General features: G+C 45.4%; 1 protein-coding gene across 14 annotated transcripts in view; it reads left to right on the top strand.

The window, feature by feature from the left end:
* NRXN1 (neurexin 1) overlaps positions 1-14,372 on the top strand; it is a 1,137,502-nt gene that overhangs the window by 690,451 nt on the left and 432,679 nt on the right. The gene's annotated exons all lie outside the window — the stretch shown is intronic.

Below are 14,372 nucleotides of genomic sequence, written 5' to 3'. Positions count from 1 at the left end.
AACGCGCACACACCTGCCAACATTGTTATAGTTACCAATCTGTTGCTTGCATCTACCTAGTGGCCAGTTAGGCTGAATGCAAAGGAGGATCCAGGCTCAGTCAGTCTGGACTATTGTTCCAGATCTTGGCAGGACAGAACCCAAAGCTTTTTGGCAAGATACTCCACCTTTTATAGGACTTCCTTCTCATGCAAGTCTAAGGATTTTGCTGCATTATGTTGCAATCAGGGTATGTCTATACTACAGCACTAATTCGCACTAACTTAGTTCGAATTAGTGAATTCCAACTAAGCTAATTTGAATTAGTGCATCTAGACCTAAAAACTAATTTGAATTAGCATTTTGCTAATTTGAACTAGCATGTCCACATTGAGTGGATCCTGAACCGAAGTTAAGGCTGGCCGGAACCAGGACTTAGAGGGTATGTCTACATTACCACCCTAGTTCGAACTAGGGTGGTAATGTAGGCAACCGGAGTTGCAAATGAATCCCGGGATTTGAATTTCCCAGGCTTCATTTGCATAAAGCCGAGCGCCGCCATTTTTAAATGTCCGCTAGTGCGGACTCCGTGCCACGCGGCTACACGAGGCATGGACTAGGTAGTTCAGACTAGGCTTCCTAGTCCGAACTACCGTTACTCCTCGTGAAAGGAAGCCTAGTCCGAACTACCTAGTCCGTGCCGCGTGTAGTCACGCGGCACAGAGTCTGCACTAGCAGACATTTAAAAATGGCGGCACCCGGCTTTATGCAAATGAAGCCTGGGAAATTCAAATCCCGGGCTTCGTTTGCAACTCCGGTTGCCTACATTACCACCCTAGTTCGAACTAGGGTGGTAGTGTAGACATACCCCCAGTGTGGAGCTGCTGCCTCAGGCTAGCCAATGGCTGTGCTTAAAGGGACCCGACCTCCAGCCCGGACAGACAGTTCTCAGGGTTCCCCGCTTGCTTGTCTACCTCAATGAGGGACAGCAAAGCAGTCCTGACTTGGAGTGCCCTGAGTGCCCTCACTCGTCACATCATAGCACTTGGCCATCAGCCCAGCTGCACTTGCCGCAGGCTGCCATCCAGGGGGGTTAATCGGGGGACTGTCAGGATCCAGGATAGGGGGGCTGTCAGAGCTTCTACTCTGAGGAGCCCGCAGAGCCACCCCAGTCTTCCCCATTGGAGGTTCATACCCCATTCCTCCCTCACCTCCTTCCACTTACCCCTCTCTAGCCTCCCTTCTTGATGTAAAATAAAGGACTCGTGTGGTCAAAAATATAAACTCTCTTTATTTAACAAAACTGGGGTTGGAGGAATTAACCTCTGGGGAGACTGGGAAAAGGAGGTGGGAGAGGGAAAGAGAGAGGGTGGAAGAGGGGAGGGGGAAACCTGAGAGGAGGGATCTGGAAGGGGGAAGCCAGGGGAAGAAGGAGGAGGGGAAGTATAAAACTATGGTACACCATATCTTCAGTACTTTGTACAGATGTGGTCTCCTCACCTCAAAAAAGATATTTTGGCCTTGGAAAGGGTTCAGAAAAGGGCAACTACAATGATTAGGGGTTTGGAACAGGTCCCATATGAAGAGAGGCTAAAGAGACTGGGACTTTTCAGCTTAGAAAAGAGAAGACTGAGGGGGGGGATATGATAGAGGTCTATAAAAGCATGAGTGGTGTGGAGAAGGTGAATAAAGAAAAGTTCCTCATTAGTTCCCATAATAGAAGTACTAGAGGACACCAAATGAAATGAATGGACAGCAGGTTTAAAACTAAGAAGCGAAAGTTCTTCTTCACAAATCACATAGTCAACCTGTGGAACTCCTTGCTACAGGAGGCTGTGACGGCTAGGACTATAACAGAGTTTAAAGAGAAGTGAGATCAATTCATGGAGGTTGGGTCCATGGAGTGCTATTAGTCAGGGGGTAGGAACGGTGTCCCTGGTCTCTGTTTTTGGGAGGCTGGAGATGGATGGCACGAGACAAATTGCTTCGTCATTGTCTTCGGTCCATCCCCTCCGGGGTACCAGGTGCTGGCCACTGTCGGCAGACAGGCTACTGGGCTAGATGGACCTTTGGTCTGACCCAGTACGGACGTTCTTATGTTCTTATGTTCTAAGCTCAGGGCTCAGGGTCTGGGGTCTCACTGGACCAACTTGATTTTCATGCAAACCTGCTCCTGGGTTCGCATGTGGCCTTTGATGGCCAGGCTGGCAGCTATCCTGCCCAAGATGGCCGCATTCCTATGCCTAGTGTGGAGATCATGGATGTTGGAGGCCTCCCCCCAAACCTCGATGAGGTCCACGATCTCTACACTAGACCAGGCAGGCGCTCGCCTCTTGCGGCCCCGGGCAGGCTCCTGGGAGCCACCAGCCTGGTCCTGGGAGGACGCAGAGGGCTGGGTGGCAGTGGGTGGCTGGTTCATGCTGTGCCAGGTGCAGGGTCTGCTGGCTGGGTGCTGGCAGGCTTGCAACTGGCACGAGCACCGTAGCCAGACCATGCCTGTTTAAAGGCTCCGGGGCTGGGAGGGCGGCAGAAGAGTTTCCCTGGTTTGACCCAGAGTGGCCACCAGGGCAAGCTGGGAAGGGCTAGCCTCCCACTAGTTCGAATTAAGTGGCTACACAGCTCTTAATTCGAACTACTTAATTCGAACTAGGCATTAGTCCTCATAGAATGAGGTTTACATAGTTCGAGTTAAGTGCTCCGCTAGTTCGAATTAAGTTTGAACTAGCGGTTTGTATGTGTAGCGCCTATGAAAGTTAATTCGAACTAACGGCTGTTAGTTTGAATTAACTTTGTAGTGTAGACATACCCTCAGTTACTTTGCAACATATGTTTATCTGGAGATGGTTTGTATTAGTCTGCTGATGACTTTTTTGGGTATTGAACTACCATGGTTTTGATGAGATTTGTTATTTTCACGTTAGGAATTCTTGCTTCTAACTTCAGGTTGTCAGTCTGCCCCTCCTCAGTCATCAAATGCAATTGGTACATTTGATAGTTGCTTGATGTTCTTGAGTCTCCAGCCCCTTCTTTCACCATCTGCATGTTGTGCTGGTCTTGAGACTAACAGTCTTCATACATATAAACAAAAGTTACATAATAGCTTCAGACAAGCAAAAATTACATAGTTGCTTTTGTAAAAATAAATTTAGTACAGAATATTCTAAGATTCAAGTACAGGTGACCCCCGACTTACGACCACCCAGCTTACGACCCCCTGCATTTACGACTGCCCTGCTCCAGCCCAATGTGGCTTCTCAAGTCCACCTGCACAGTGAGCCACAAGGTCAGCCAGTCGCCTGCAGCCCCGGCCAGCTCTTGGTGCAGGTCATGCCACTCTGCTGGCTCCGGGAGACACAGAGCCACCTACCACCCAGCACATCCCCTGGCCAGCTCTGGGTGCAGCTCATGCTGCGCCGTTGGCTCTGGGAGACGCGGAATTGCCTACCACCTGACCCAGATCCCGGCTGGCTTTGGGCACAGCTCGCAGCACACGACTTTCTCAGGGACACGCGGAGCTGCCTAACACCTTGCACTGCCCTCGGCTGACTCTGGGCTCGGCATGCTGGGGACTACAACTCCCAGGAGACAAAGCAGGCCAGGAACGGAACATTGTGCCTGTGGGAAATAAGGGTTCAACTTATGAATGCTTGACTTATGACAGTTCTGCAGGAACCAATTAGGTCATAAGTGAGGGGGTCTCCTGTAACTACTAATATTACAAATTGTTCTATAATAAAATCTATTCTTACACTCTCACATTTTAAAAATGCAGTTCTAAGGATAAAAGGGTGACCATAGTGAGTCACAAGGACCCTTTTGGTCTGTTTCTGCCTTAACATCAATAATGGACGCAGACAACCTGCATGATGCATCTCTACCAACAACTCTAGGTTGTTCCTTTCTGCTAGTTAGAAAGGGTAGCTGACAGGGTACACTGAGGCACAATACATTGCATAAGGTTATACTCTAGCTATATGGCTACACTTCATCCACATTCATGACTGCCATAAAACAAAATGAGTACATTCTTTACCTTTCAGTGGCGCAGACAGATGGATGCCTACTACTGTTTGTGTACTAGACCTCAGTATTGAATACAGTTTCAATCCAATTAAATTAGCTTGAGACAGCTAACTCTAATAAAAATAATTTTCCCTGGTCTAGACAAGGACCATATTCCCAGCCCTTCTGCCATAATAGTAACTTCCTTCCAATGTGGCCATTGGAAGCTGGCATTACAATGTAAACATCAGCTAATTAGGTTTGAGTTCAGATTTCACTAGCCTTGAAAATTAAAACCACATCCATTTTAAGTTCACCCATCTCTATTCTGAGTACACAGCTAATAGGGATTCATATTCTATCCAGTCAGTAGGAGATAAAAATGACTTTGAAATCCCCCTACTTTTAAATAACGAATGTTCCTTATGATAGGTTTTAACAATGTTTACTCACAGGCACTTTTAACTTTTACTTTTCATTAAAAAGGTTAACTCTGAGTGTTAAGAACTCCCAATTAGTCTTTTTAAATAAAACATTAAAAGACTCGAAGTGTCTGACTGCCACAATTTTCTTCAAGTTGGAGGGAATTGTTTTCCCTATCACAAAAATGAAAGAGAGGATTTTACATCTTTTCCTTTCCATACATTCTTTCTACATGTTTATCTCCTTGGCTTCTTTCTGTCTTTCTCCACCTTTCAAGAATCTTTTATTGCTTTCTTCCTTGCTCTTCTCACTGCTGCCCTTTTCCCCCTTAGACCTCCTCTTCCCCATTCTCCTTGACCTACTTTTTACTTTTTCATCTCTTCCTTTCTCCTCCCACCAATTTCTCTTTTCTCTGTTGTTCTCCCTACTTACAACCTCTTTGTTCTAGTCAGTGGTCTGCTTCTTCCATATCTCTTCTAGTATGTGTATGCAAACACCATTTCTAAGAACTTGATAAATTTGCTCTTGGCTTCTCTCTCTGCTACAGGAATCAGAGCAGACTGATGTAAAGTGTCATTTCCTCAAATGAGTCCTGCATTAACCTCACTCTGTGCCCAGCCAGATGGATCAGGCAATGAGAAACCAAATCAAATCTGTTTCTCTTGCATGGTAGGATGGATCAACTGTCTTGCTCTTATTAAGGCACAGGACATTTTATTTAATATGTAAAATATTTTATTTAAACAGCACATAACTCTAACACAACAGCCATCAGAGCATAGCATTGGCTGCAGACTGAACCTCACCTTCCAACCAGGAAGATGATCTTTCAACTCTGCAAGTCCCTCCTTGCACAATAATCCTATCTACTCTACACCCTACAGAGTTACTGGGAAGGCTCAGCCTTTCCTTTTTGTTCTTTCAAAGATGTTATTTGTTACTTGGGTTAGTGAGTTTTATATCTCCCAGGAGAACTAAGAAGCTAGGAGAGGAGGTGGTGTGAAGGATTCTGTATATAGGAGCACAAACAAGAGTAGGATCATACAGGTTGGACCTCCCTTGTTCAAAACCTGGAGGACCTGACCAGTCCCAAATGAGGGAGTATGCCAGGTGAGGAGAGGTCAATTCTGGCCCCTTCACCACTAGTCCTCCAGCCCAGCTCTGCTCCTAGCCCCAGTTACTGGGTCCTTGGCAATCTGTGCTCCCTTGGATGCTGGATGTGCGGCTCCACTCCTGGTTACATTGCCCATCCTGCTGCCACTAGCCCAGGCTGAGCTGCTGGCCCTCCTCAGATGCCCGGCTCTGCTCCCAGCTGGGCTTCCATTCCTCCCCTCAGTCTACCCAGCTGTGCTACCGGCTGGGCTGTTGGCCCAGCTGCCACTGGCCCAGCTGGGCTCATGGTTGCCAGCTCCCCTGCTGGCAGTCCGGAGCCTAGCCCTCCTGGTGCCAGCCTCCCAGGCTCTCTGGTCCAGAACATCTGCTCTCCTCCCAGACCATGGACATTGCCACACCAGAAAGTCCTGGTTAAGAGAGGTTCAACCAGTAGTGCCCCTGCTAGTTTTTTTAATTAATTGCTGTAGGTGGACCTTGAATATCATGGAATGTTATAAAGTTAGAAACAGCAGAAAGCTCACCTACAGCAAATAATTTATTTAAAAATTTTGTTGAGAATTTTTAAAGTACAAATCCTCTTGCAACATAAGTCTCTACTTTTCAGATATCCTTTTGTATTGTGTCAAATATTATGTCAGTAAGAAGCCTGGAAACACTGATATAGGCTCAGATGTTGTGATGGTGGCAGGCTGTTGATGTTAAGAGCCTGCACCTGCAAGGTGCTTGGTACTCTCAGGATCCACAGCTTTTAATCTGAATACACATCAGTCAAATTATCCATAGATTTGAGTCCCTAAATCCTGATTAACATGATAAACTATAAAACCTAAAAATGAGCCATTATGGTCTCTTTCAAAGAAGTCTCCAAACACAGATTTGCACTAGAAACTTTGGCAACAGATGTATACAAGCACTGCATACAGGCAGTCCCCGGGTTACATACAAGATAGGGACTATAGGTTTGTTCTTAAGTTGAATTTGTATGTAAGTTGGAACTGGCTCCAGATTCAGCCACTGCTGAAACTGATCAGAGGCTGACTACAGGAAGCCCTAGGCAGAGTTGCTCTGCCCCCGGCTTACTGGAATCAGCCGCTGATCAGTTTCAACAGCGGCTGAATCTGGACTCCTGGGACAGAACAGCTGGGGCACTGCCGGGTAGGTCCCTGTAGGACCAACCCAGCAGCACCCCAGCTGCTCTACCCCAGGCGTCCCGCAACAAAAGCCTGGTCTGCTGGGGGGGGGGGCACACTAGCTGCGCCCCCTCCCCCCCCCCCAGCAGACCAGGGAGACCCAAGCAAAGCCGCGGAGGCGCAGAGGTCCCGCCGCCTCTGCGGCTTTGCTCCTGTCTCCCTGCTGTGCTGGGGGAGTCCCTACCAGTACAGCAGGGAGACAGGAGCAAAGCTGCACAGGCGGCGGGACCCCGCTGCCCGTGCGGCTTTGCTTCTTTGCCCCGGAGCAAAGCCGCACAGGCGGTGGGGTCCCCTGCCTCTGCGGCTTTGCTCCTGTCTCCCTGCTGTGCACAGATATAAGTGCTAAGGTATATTTATATCTCTAAGTATACCTTAGCACTTACAGATTCTGTTCAACTTAGAATCATAGGGTATGTCTAGATTACATGCCTCTGCTAACAGAGGCATGTAAAATAGGCTACCCGACATAGTCAATGAAGCAGGGATTTAAATATCCCCGGCTTAATTAAAATAAAAATGGCCGCCATGGTGTGCCGGCTCAGCTGATCATCGGGACAGTGTGCGAGTCAAGACGTGGATTGGTTGACAAGGGAAGCCTTTGTCGACAGCTCCTGTAAACCTCGTTTCACGAGGCATAAGGGAGCGGTCGACAAAGACTTCCCTTGTTGACCTATCCGCGTCTTGACTCGCGCGCTATGCCAACAATCAACTGAGCCAGCATAGCGCATTCTGTTATAGTACAGCTTGAAGTGGATCTATGGAAGAAATCTGTCACAAGACTGAGACCTAAGAGACCTTCAGGTGGGGCCAAATGGCAAAAATTTTGTCTGTGTAACAAATTGGATGGCCTGAGAGAGAGGGGACCATTTAACATTTGTCAGCCTTGTAACTATCTGTGCTAAATATTTATCTGCATGGTTGATAATACTGGATTTCCATATTCAGTAATAGCCATTTTAAATTACCCATCTGTAGAATGGCTACAGTCATTATGAGCAGCCAGAATGGAGGTTTTTAAAAACTGCAGTACTATATGTGAAAAGGTTATCGATAAGTTGATTTAGTGATTGGGAAGAATAATTTATTTTGGTGAAGCTGTTTTACCAACTGAATAATGACCTGGCAAAGTGATAACAGACACAAGAGGAAAATTTGGAAACAAAAAGTAAAGCAGGAAATATGCATTTGAGTCTGTAATTGTATGAGTGTATTGCGGATTCCATTTCTTTTAATTTTCTTCTTAATTGTCCTGAATTATATTTTTATTTATTTTTGTAATTTCATTTTGGCTTGTTTTCTTTCCTGCAGTATTTTCAGTTTAAAAAATTAAGGAAGCATGGCCCAGGGGCTAGGCTGTAGCTAAGATCCTGCCATGCCACAAACTTCCTAGCTATGCAGGCTTCCTAGACTGCAGGCTTCTTTTAGAAGAATTTTTTTTCGGAAGAGATCTTCCAAAAAAAACTTCTTCTGAAAGAGAGCGTCCACACTGCAAAAGTGCATCGAAAAAATGATCTGCTTTTTCGAAAGAGAGCATCCAGACTGCATGGATGCTCTCTCACATGTAAGCTTTGATTCCTATGGACAGAATGGCCACCAGGGCCCCTGAGCTTTTTTCCTCTTTCCTCTTCTTCAGAAAGAACTCCCTCTTCCTCGTCCACATGCCTTTTGCGAAAGAGCTCTTTCATAAAAAGGCTTCTTCCTTGTAGAATGAGGATTACCAATGCCAGAAAAACCCCTCTGTACTTTCAATTTTCTTGCAGAAGAACGCAATTGCATTGTAGACGTTCCTCAAGTTTTGTCAGAAAAACAGCCATTTTTCTGATAAAACTCTGTAGTGTAGACATAACCAACTATGTTATCTTGCACAAAGCACTCTATTTTGCATCCACAAAAGGATTTAGGTGTTATGATACTCACTGTTAAAATTCTTACCTTTTAGGCATCTCTAAATCACAGGGACAACACTATGACTCACAAAGACTGTGTTAGCCACCTAGTCTTCCCATGCAATGAATGGGGAGGGATAGGTGCCTTAGAACGTGAGCCACAAAGCAAACACCTAGGCTATGTCTACACTGGCAGCTTCTTGCACAAGAACTCTTTTGCAGAAGAGTTCTTGTGCAAAAACTCTTCCAGAAGAAAGTGTCTATACTGGCATGTGCTTTTGCACAAGATATGTGCTTTTGCGCAAGAGCATCCATGCCGGTGTAGATGCTCTCTTGTGAAGAAAGCTCTGATGCCCATTTTAACAATAGGGCTTTCTTGCGCAAGAAATTAATGTTGCCTATCTACACTGGCCTCTTGTGCAAGAACAGTTGAGCAAAAGGGATTATTCCTGAGCGGGAGTGTCAGAGTTCTTGCACAAGAAGCCCTGATTTCGTACATTAGAACGTCAGTTTACTTGTGCAAGAACACGCGGCCAGTGAAGACAGGCAGCAAGTTTTTGCGCAAGAATGGCCACTTTTTTGCGCAAGAGAAGCCTAGCCTTTGTCTACACTATGAGTTTTTCTGAAAGAGGCAATGCAAATGAAGCACGGATTAGCATTTTCCCGCACTTCATTTGTATACTCTCTTTTGCTCCATTTTTATGCAAGGGTTTTTTGCGCAAAAACAGGGAGTGTGGCCGGGGCCATTTTGCTCAAAAAACCCTTTTTCCACACGATTCTTATGCCTCTCCAGGAGAGCCACTTACAGTAGCCAGCTAGAGATGCCAATGACAAAGGGGCATGTCTTAAGTCTGAGTTTCTGCCTATCTGTACTAGAGAACTGCAAAGCAGGGGAAGATGTGGGGAAATCTGATGTAGGGAAGGGATTTGAACAAGAATCTGCCACCTTACACGTGAGAGCTGTAAGACCTGAACTATATATGACTGTTTGATGTGGGTTGACCTCAATTTTTCCTTTTGAATACATATTAGTTGGGTCAGAATAAGATTGAAAATGACTGAATAGCCCAGTTAGAACCCTCACTGAGAGGGTGTAAACCCTTGTTGAAACTCTATGTCTGCATGAGGCAAAGGGGTGGATGCTCTGTGAATTATTCTAAGGCAAGGTGGGCAAATGTTGGCCCCTGGGCCATGATTAGTCTGCCATGGTTAGTTCCTGGTGGGACCCCCATCACTATCCTTGCCTGCACAGTCACAAGTACCACAGATTGCAGCTCCTGTGAGATGTGAGAAGCAGTGTCCTAATCCACATCGCTTCCCGCTGCTCCCATTGGCCAGGAATGGTGAGCCGCAAGTGCCAGTACCTGTGGTCATGCAGGTATATATAGTAGTGGTGGTCCTCTAGGGACTAACCTTGATGAACTGCCACCATGTTATTACCACCCCAGTTCTAGCACTTAAGCAGGAGTTCGGCATCTAGCTTCCTACAGGGAGGCATCAATATACAAATCCAGATGGAGGAACCTGGCAGCCTGAAGTGCTTTTACTGCAACAGTGTGGGTACTGAATGAGTTTAGGTGTTTACAGGGTTAGATGGCAGCTGTGTAGAAGCTAAGTATATGTGGTTAGATTCCCAAGTATCTTTGTGGATCTTTGTACCTCAAATCCCCTTTGTAAAATGGTGATAATCTCCACTTCACAGGGGTCTAGTAAGGACAAATACAATAGATTGTAAAGCACTCAGAGTACTACAATTACTATAGTCTACACTTGAGATGCAGCAGTGATGCAGCTGCACAGCAAACCCACAGCTCTCTGCTATCTCCCAGCCATGTTACTCCACTTCCCACTGCTGGTGAGTGTGTGAAGGGAGCTGATCTCTGGGACTGGCACCAGCTCCCCCCCCCCCCCATTAATCCCCTGACCATTCTGAGCCTCATGGGTAGGGTTGCCAGGTGTCGGATATTGACCCAGACAGTCTGGTATTTTCACCTCTTGTCCTGTAAAAAAAAAATCAGAAAATACTGGACACCTAAAATGTCCGGTATTTTCTGATTTTTCCCCGGCCAGGAGGTAAAAATCCTGACTGCTTACCTGGCTCCACAGGGGAGCTGTCTGGCCTGGAGCAGGAAGACAAGATGGTGGACGGCCGCTGGCAGACTGTTAGGGACAAAAACACTCAAAGGCATTTCTTGAAGGGACCATACTGTCTTTTTTTTAAAAAAAAAAATAATTTTTAATTTTTTTTGCTTAATATCTCTTGGGGTCCTTTTTTTTTCTCAACAACTTTGGTCTCCCCCCTTTTTTTTTCCTCTCAGAATTTTTTCACCAGTGTTATTTTTTTAGGGGGAGGGCTTTTTGATATTTTAGGTTAATCCATCTGGCAACCCTACTCATGGGGTCCCTCAAGTCCCCATGGCATGGTGGGCATGTGACCCTTCATGCCTCCTCATATGTCGCCTCTATACAATGATGTAGTGCTTTAGTTAAGATACCATAGATACATCAGGAGGGGCCTTGTCTACACTATGACAAACTTTGGTATAACGTTTGCTGCTATAATTTATAACTAATCCACACCTCTGAGCAACCTAAATTACACTGACCCAGGCACCAGTTTGTTCAGCTTCTCCCACCAACACATTTAGTGCCTTTTATGGAGGTGAAGTTATGTTAACAGAAGAGCTCTACACCAGATGTGCTAGGCCATGCAGCTGCACCCATGTAACATTTCTAGTCTAGACTAGCTCTAGATAGTCCAGCTCTCCAAGACATGGTAGGTAGGTCAACAGAATTTTTCCATCAACCTAGTGCTCTTTGAAAGAGCTTAATTACATCTTTGAGGCTGTGGATTTTTCACACCCTTGAGAAATGTAGGAAAGATGACTGACTTAATTTTTTAGCGAAGACCAAGCCTTAGACTCTACACATCTAATTTTCAAACTTTTTGTATTGGTGACTCCTTTTCACACAGGAAGTGTTTGAGTGGAAACCCCCCTTACAAATGAAAAATGGAGGGGAGGTAATGAGGATTTGAGGCTGTCAGCCCCATGGAACTGACAACTTACAATCCCCAGGTAACCACCTACAACCCCCTAGTTTGAAAACCCCTTCACTCCACTGACTTAATAACTCCACCTCTGTGAAAATTGTAGGCTATATCTACACTGCTCCCTCTTGTGCAAAAAATGCAAATGAGACAAAGCGTGGAATATTGATGTGCCTCATTTGCATAATTAATGTGGCTCCATTTTTGCACAAGAGGCTTTTGCACAAAATGAAGCCATTTTTGTGCAAAAAAACCCTCTTGTGCAAGAGCCATTCTCCCTGAAAAAAAGAGGAAGAACTTCTCTTGCACAAGATGGTTTTTTGTGCAAAACAGAGTCTCATTAATTATGCAAATTAGACACTGCAATATTCCACTTTTTGCCTCATTTGAATATTTTTTTGCACAAGAAGGGGCAGTCAATGCAGTGTCAATGTATCAACTGTTGCTGCCTTTCAGAAACTATCACACAATGCCCCATGTTTGTAGTTAAATTATTGCAAACTCTCCTGGTGAGGACATGAACCACTGACACAAGGGCTGCGTCTAGACTGGCATGATTTTGCGGAAATACTTTTAACAGAAAAGTTTTTCCGTTAAAAGTATTTTCGCAAAAGAGCATCTAGATTGGCACGGATGCCCAGTATAGATGCGCTTTTGTGCAAGAAACCCCCGATCGCCATTTTAGCCATGGGGGCTTTTTTGCGCAAAACAGTTCTTCCCTGTCTACATTGGCCCTCTTGCGTGAGAGGGCTTATCCCTGAGCGGGAGCGTGAAAGTATTTGTGCAAGAAGCACTGATTTTGTACATTACAAAGTCAGTACTCTTGCGCAAATTCAAGCGGCCAGTGCCGACAGCTGGCAAGTTTTTGCGCAAAATCTTGCCAGTCTAGATGCACCCAAGGAGTATAGTGTGGCTGTATAAAATGCATTCAATTACTGCAGTGCCTGTATGTCAGAGTAACTTACTTTAGATCAAGTTTACTCTATAAAATTAAATCAAAGTTACATGTTCAGAATGTGGGCCTTAAATCTGTGTGTATTTTTCATCACTGTTTTTGACATCTTATTGCTATATTGTGCTTATTTGTCTTTGGACTTTAGTAAATGTAGGGCTAGATTGTGGCATTTGATATGGTCTCTCGTGACCTTATCAATAAACTAGGGAAATACAAACCAGATGGGGCTACTATAAGCTGGGTGCTGGACAAGCATTCTCAGAGAGTAGTTACTAATGGTTCACAGCCATGCAAGAATGGCATAACAATTAGGATTCCACAGGGGTCAATTCTGGGACTGGGTCTGTTCAATGGCTTCATCAGTGATTTAGATATTGGCAAAGAGAGTACGCATATTAAGTTTGCAGATGACACCAAACTGGGAGGGATAGCAGGTCCTTTGGAGGATAGTGTCATAATTCAAAATGATCTGAATAAACTGGAGAAAGATGTGATGTAGTGGGGGTACCTTGCTGGTTGCTATGCTGGGCAGTGGGCTGTGGGTGACCTCCACTGGCTGCTGTCTGTAGCACGGCCCAGCAGGGCAGGGGATGAGTCATTATGCAAAAAGGGTCTCTCAACCTGTCCGACCAGCTACCCCCCCAGGGAGAGAAACAAAGAAAGGTGGAATGCTGCCCCTGGCTGGGGGGCAGGGCTGGAAGAGAGTTGGTTAGTTTCTGTCTGGGAGCATGGAGGAGACAGCCTAGGGAAAGGGGCTGGAATTTAGGGGCCCAGTCTCCCCCATCACAAGGGGGGCAGAGGCATCCTAGGCCTGACTTGTACCCAGATTACATCTGTGCTGTGCTATATCCTGGAGAAGCAATAAACTTCCTCTAGTCTACTGGCTGGTGGAGTCTGTCCGTGCCATTACGGGGGTGCAGGAGACGGGAAAAACCCGACGCACCATCACAAAAGGTCTGAGGTAAATAGGATGAAGTTTAATAAGAACAAATGCAAAGTAATCCACTTAGGAAGGAACAATCCATTTCACACATTCAGAATGGGAAGTAACTATCTAGGAAGGAGTACTGCAGAAAAGGGTCTCGGGGTCATAGTGGACAACAAACTAAATATGAGTCAACAGCATGACAATGTTGAAAAAAAGCAAACATTTCAAGAAAGATGTGAAGAAATTGGAGAAGGTCCAGAGAAGAGCAACAAAAATTATGAAAGGTCTAGAAAACATGAGCTATGAGGGAAGACTGAAAGAACTGGGTTTGTTTAGCTTAGAAAAGAAAAGACTGAGAGGAGACATGATAGCATTTTTCAAGTACCTAAAAGGGAGTTACAAAGAGGAGGGAGAAAAAATGTTCTCCTTGACCTTTGATGATAGGACAATAAGCAATAGCCTTAAATTGCAGCAAGAGAGGTTTAGTTTGGACATGAGGTAAAATTTCCTGACTGTCAGGGTGGTTAAACACTGGAATAAATTGCCTAGGGAGGTTATGAAATCTCCATCACTGGAGATATTTAAGAGCAGATTAGATAGACATCTATCAGGGGTGATTTAGAAGGTGCTTGGTCCTGCCATGAGGGTACGGGACTGGACTTGGTGATCTCTTGAAGTCCCTTCCAGTTTCAGTATTCTATGGTTCTATGATTACAGTTTGCTCTGAGGAAGGTGCATAGTTTTGCACATTTACTCCTGTCAGCTAGGAGATGATGAGAGAACAACCTGTGGCTCCCTTCTTGCTCTGGAGGAGGAGTAAAATTCTGCTTTGTAGATCAAAGGTATT

Source organism: Pelodiscus sinensis, chromosome 3 (genome assembly GCF_049634645.1).
Source record: "Pelodiscus sinensis isolate JC-2024 chromosome 3, ASM4963464v1, whole genome shotgun sequence".
NCBI classification, from domain to species: domain Eukaryota; kingdom Metazoa; phylum Chordata; order Testudines; family Trionychidae; genus Pelodiscus; species Pelodiscus sinensis.
The sequence above is the reverse complement of the archived record's forward strand: the minus strand, read 5'-3'. Positions and strand labels throughout refer to the sequence as shown.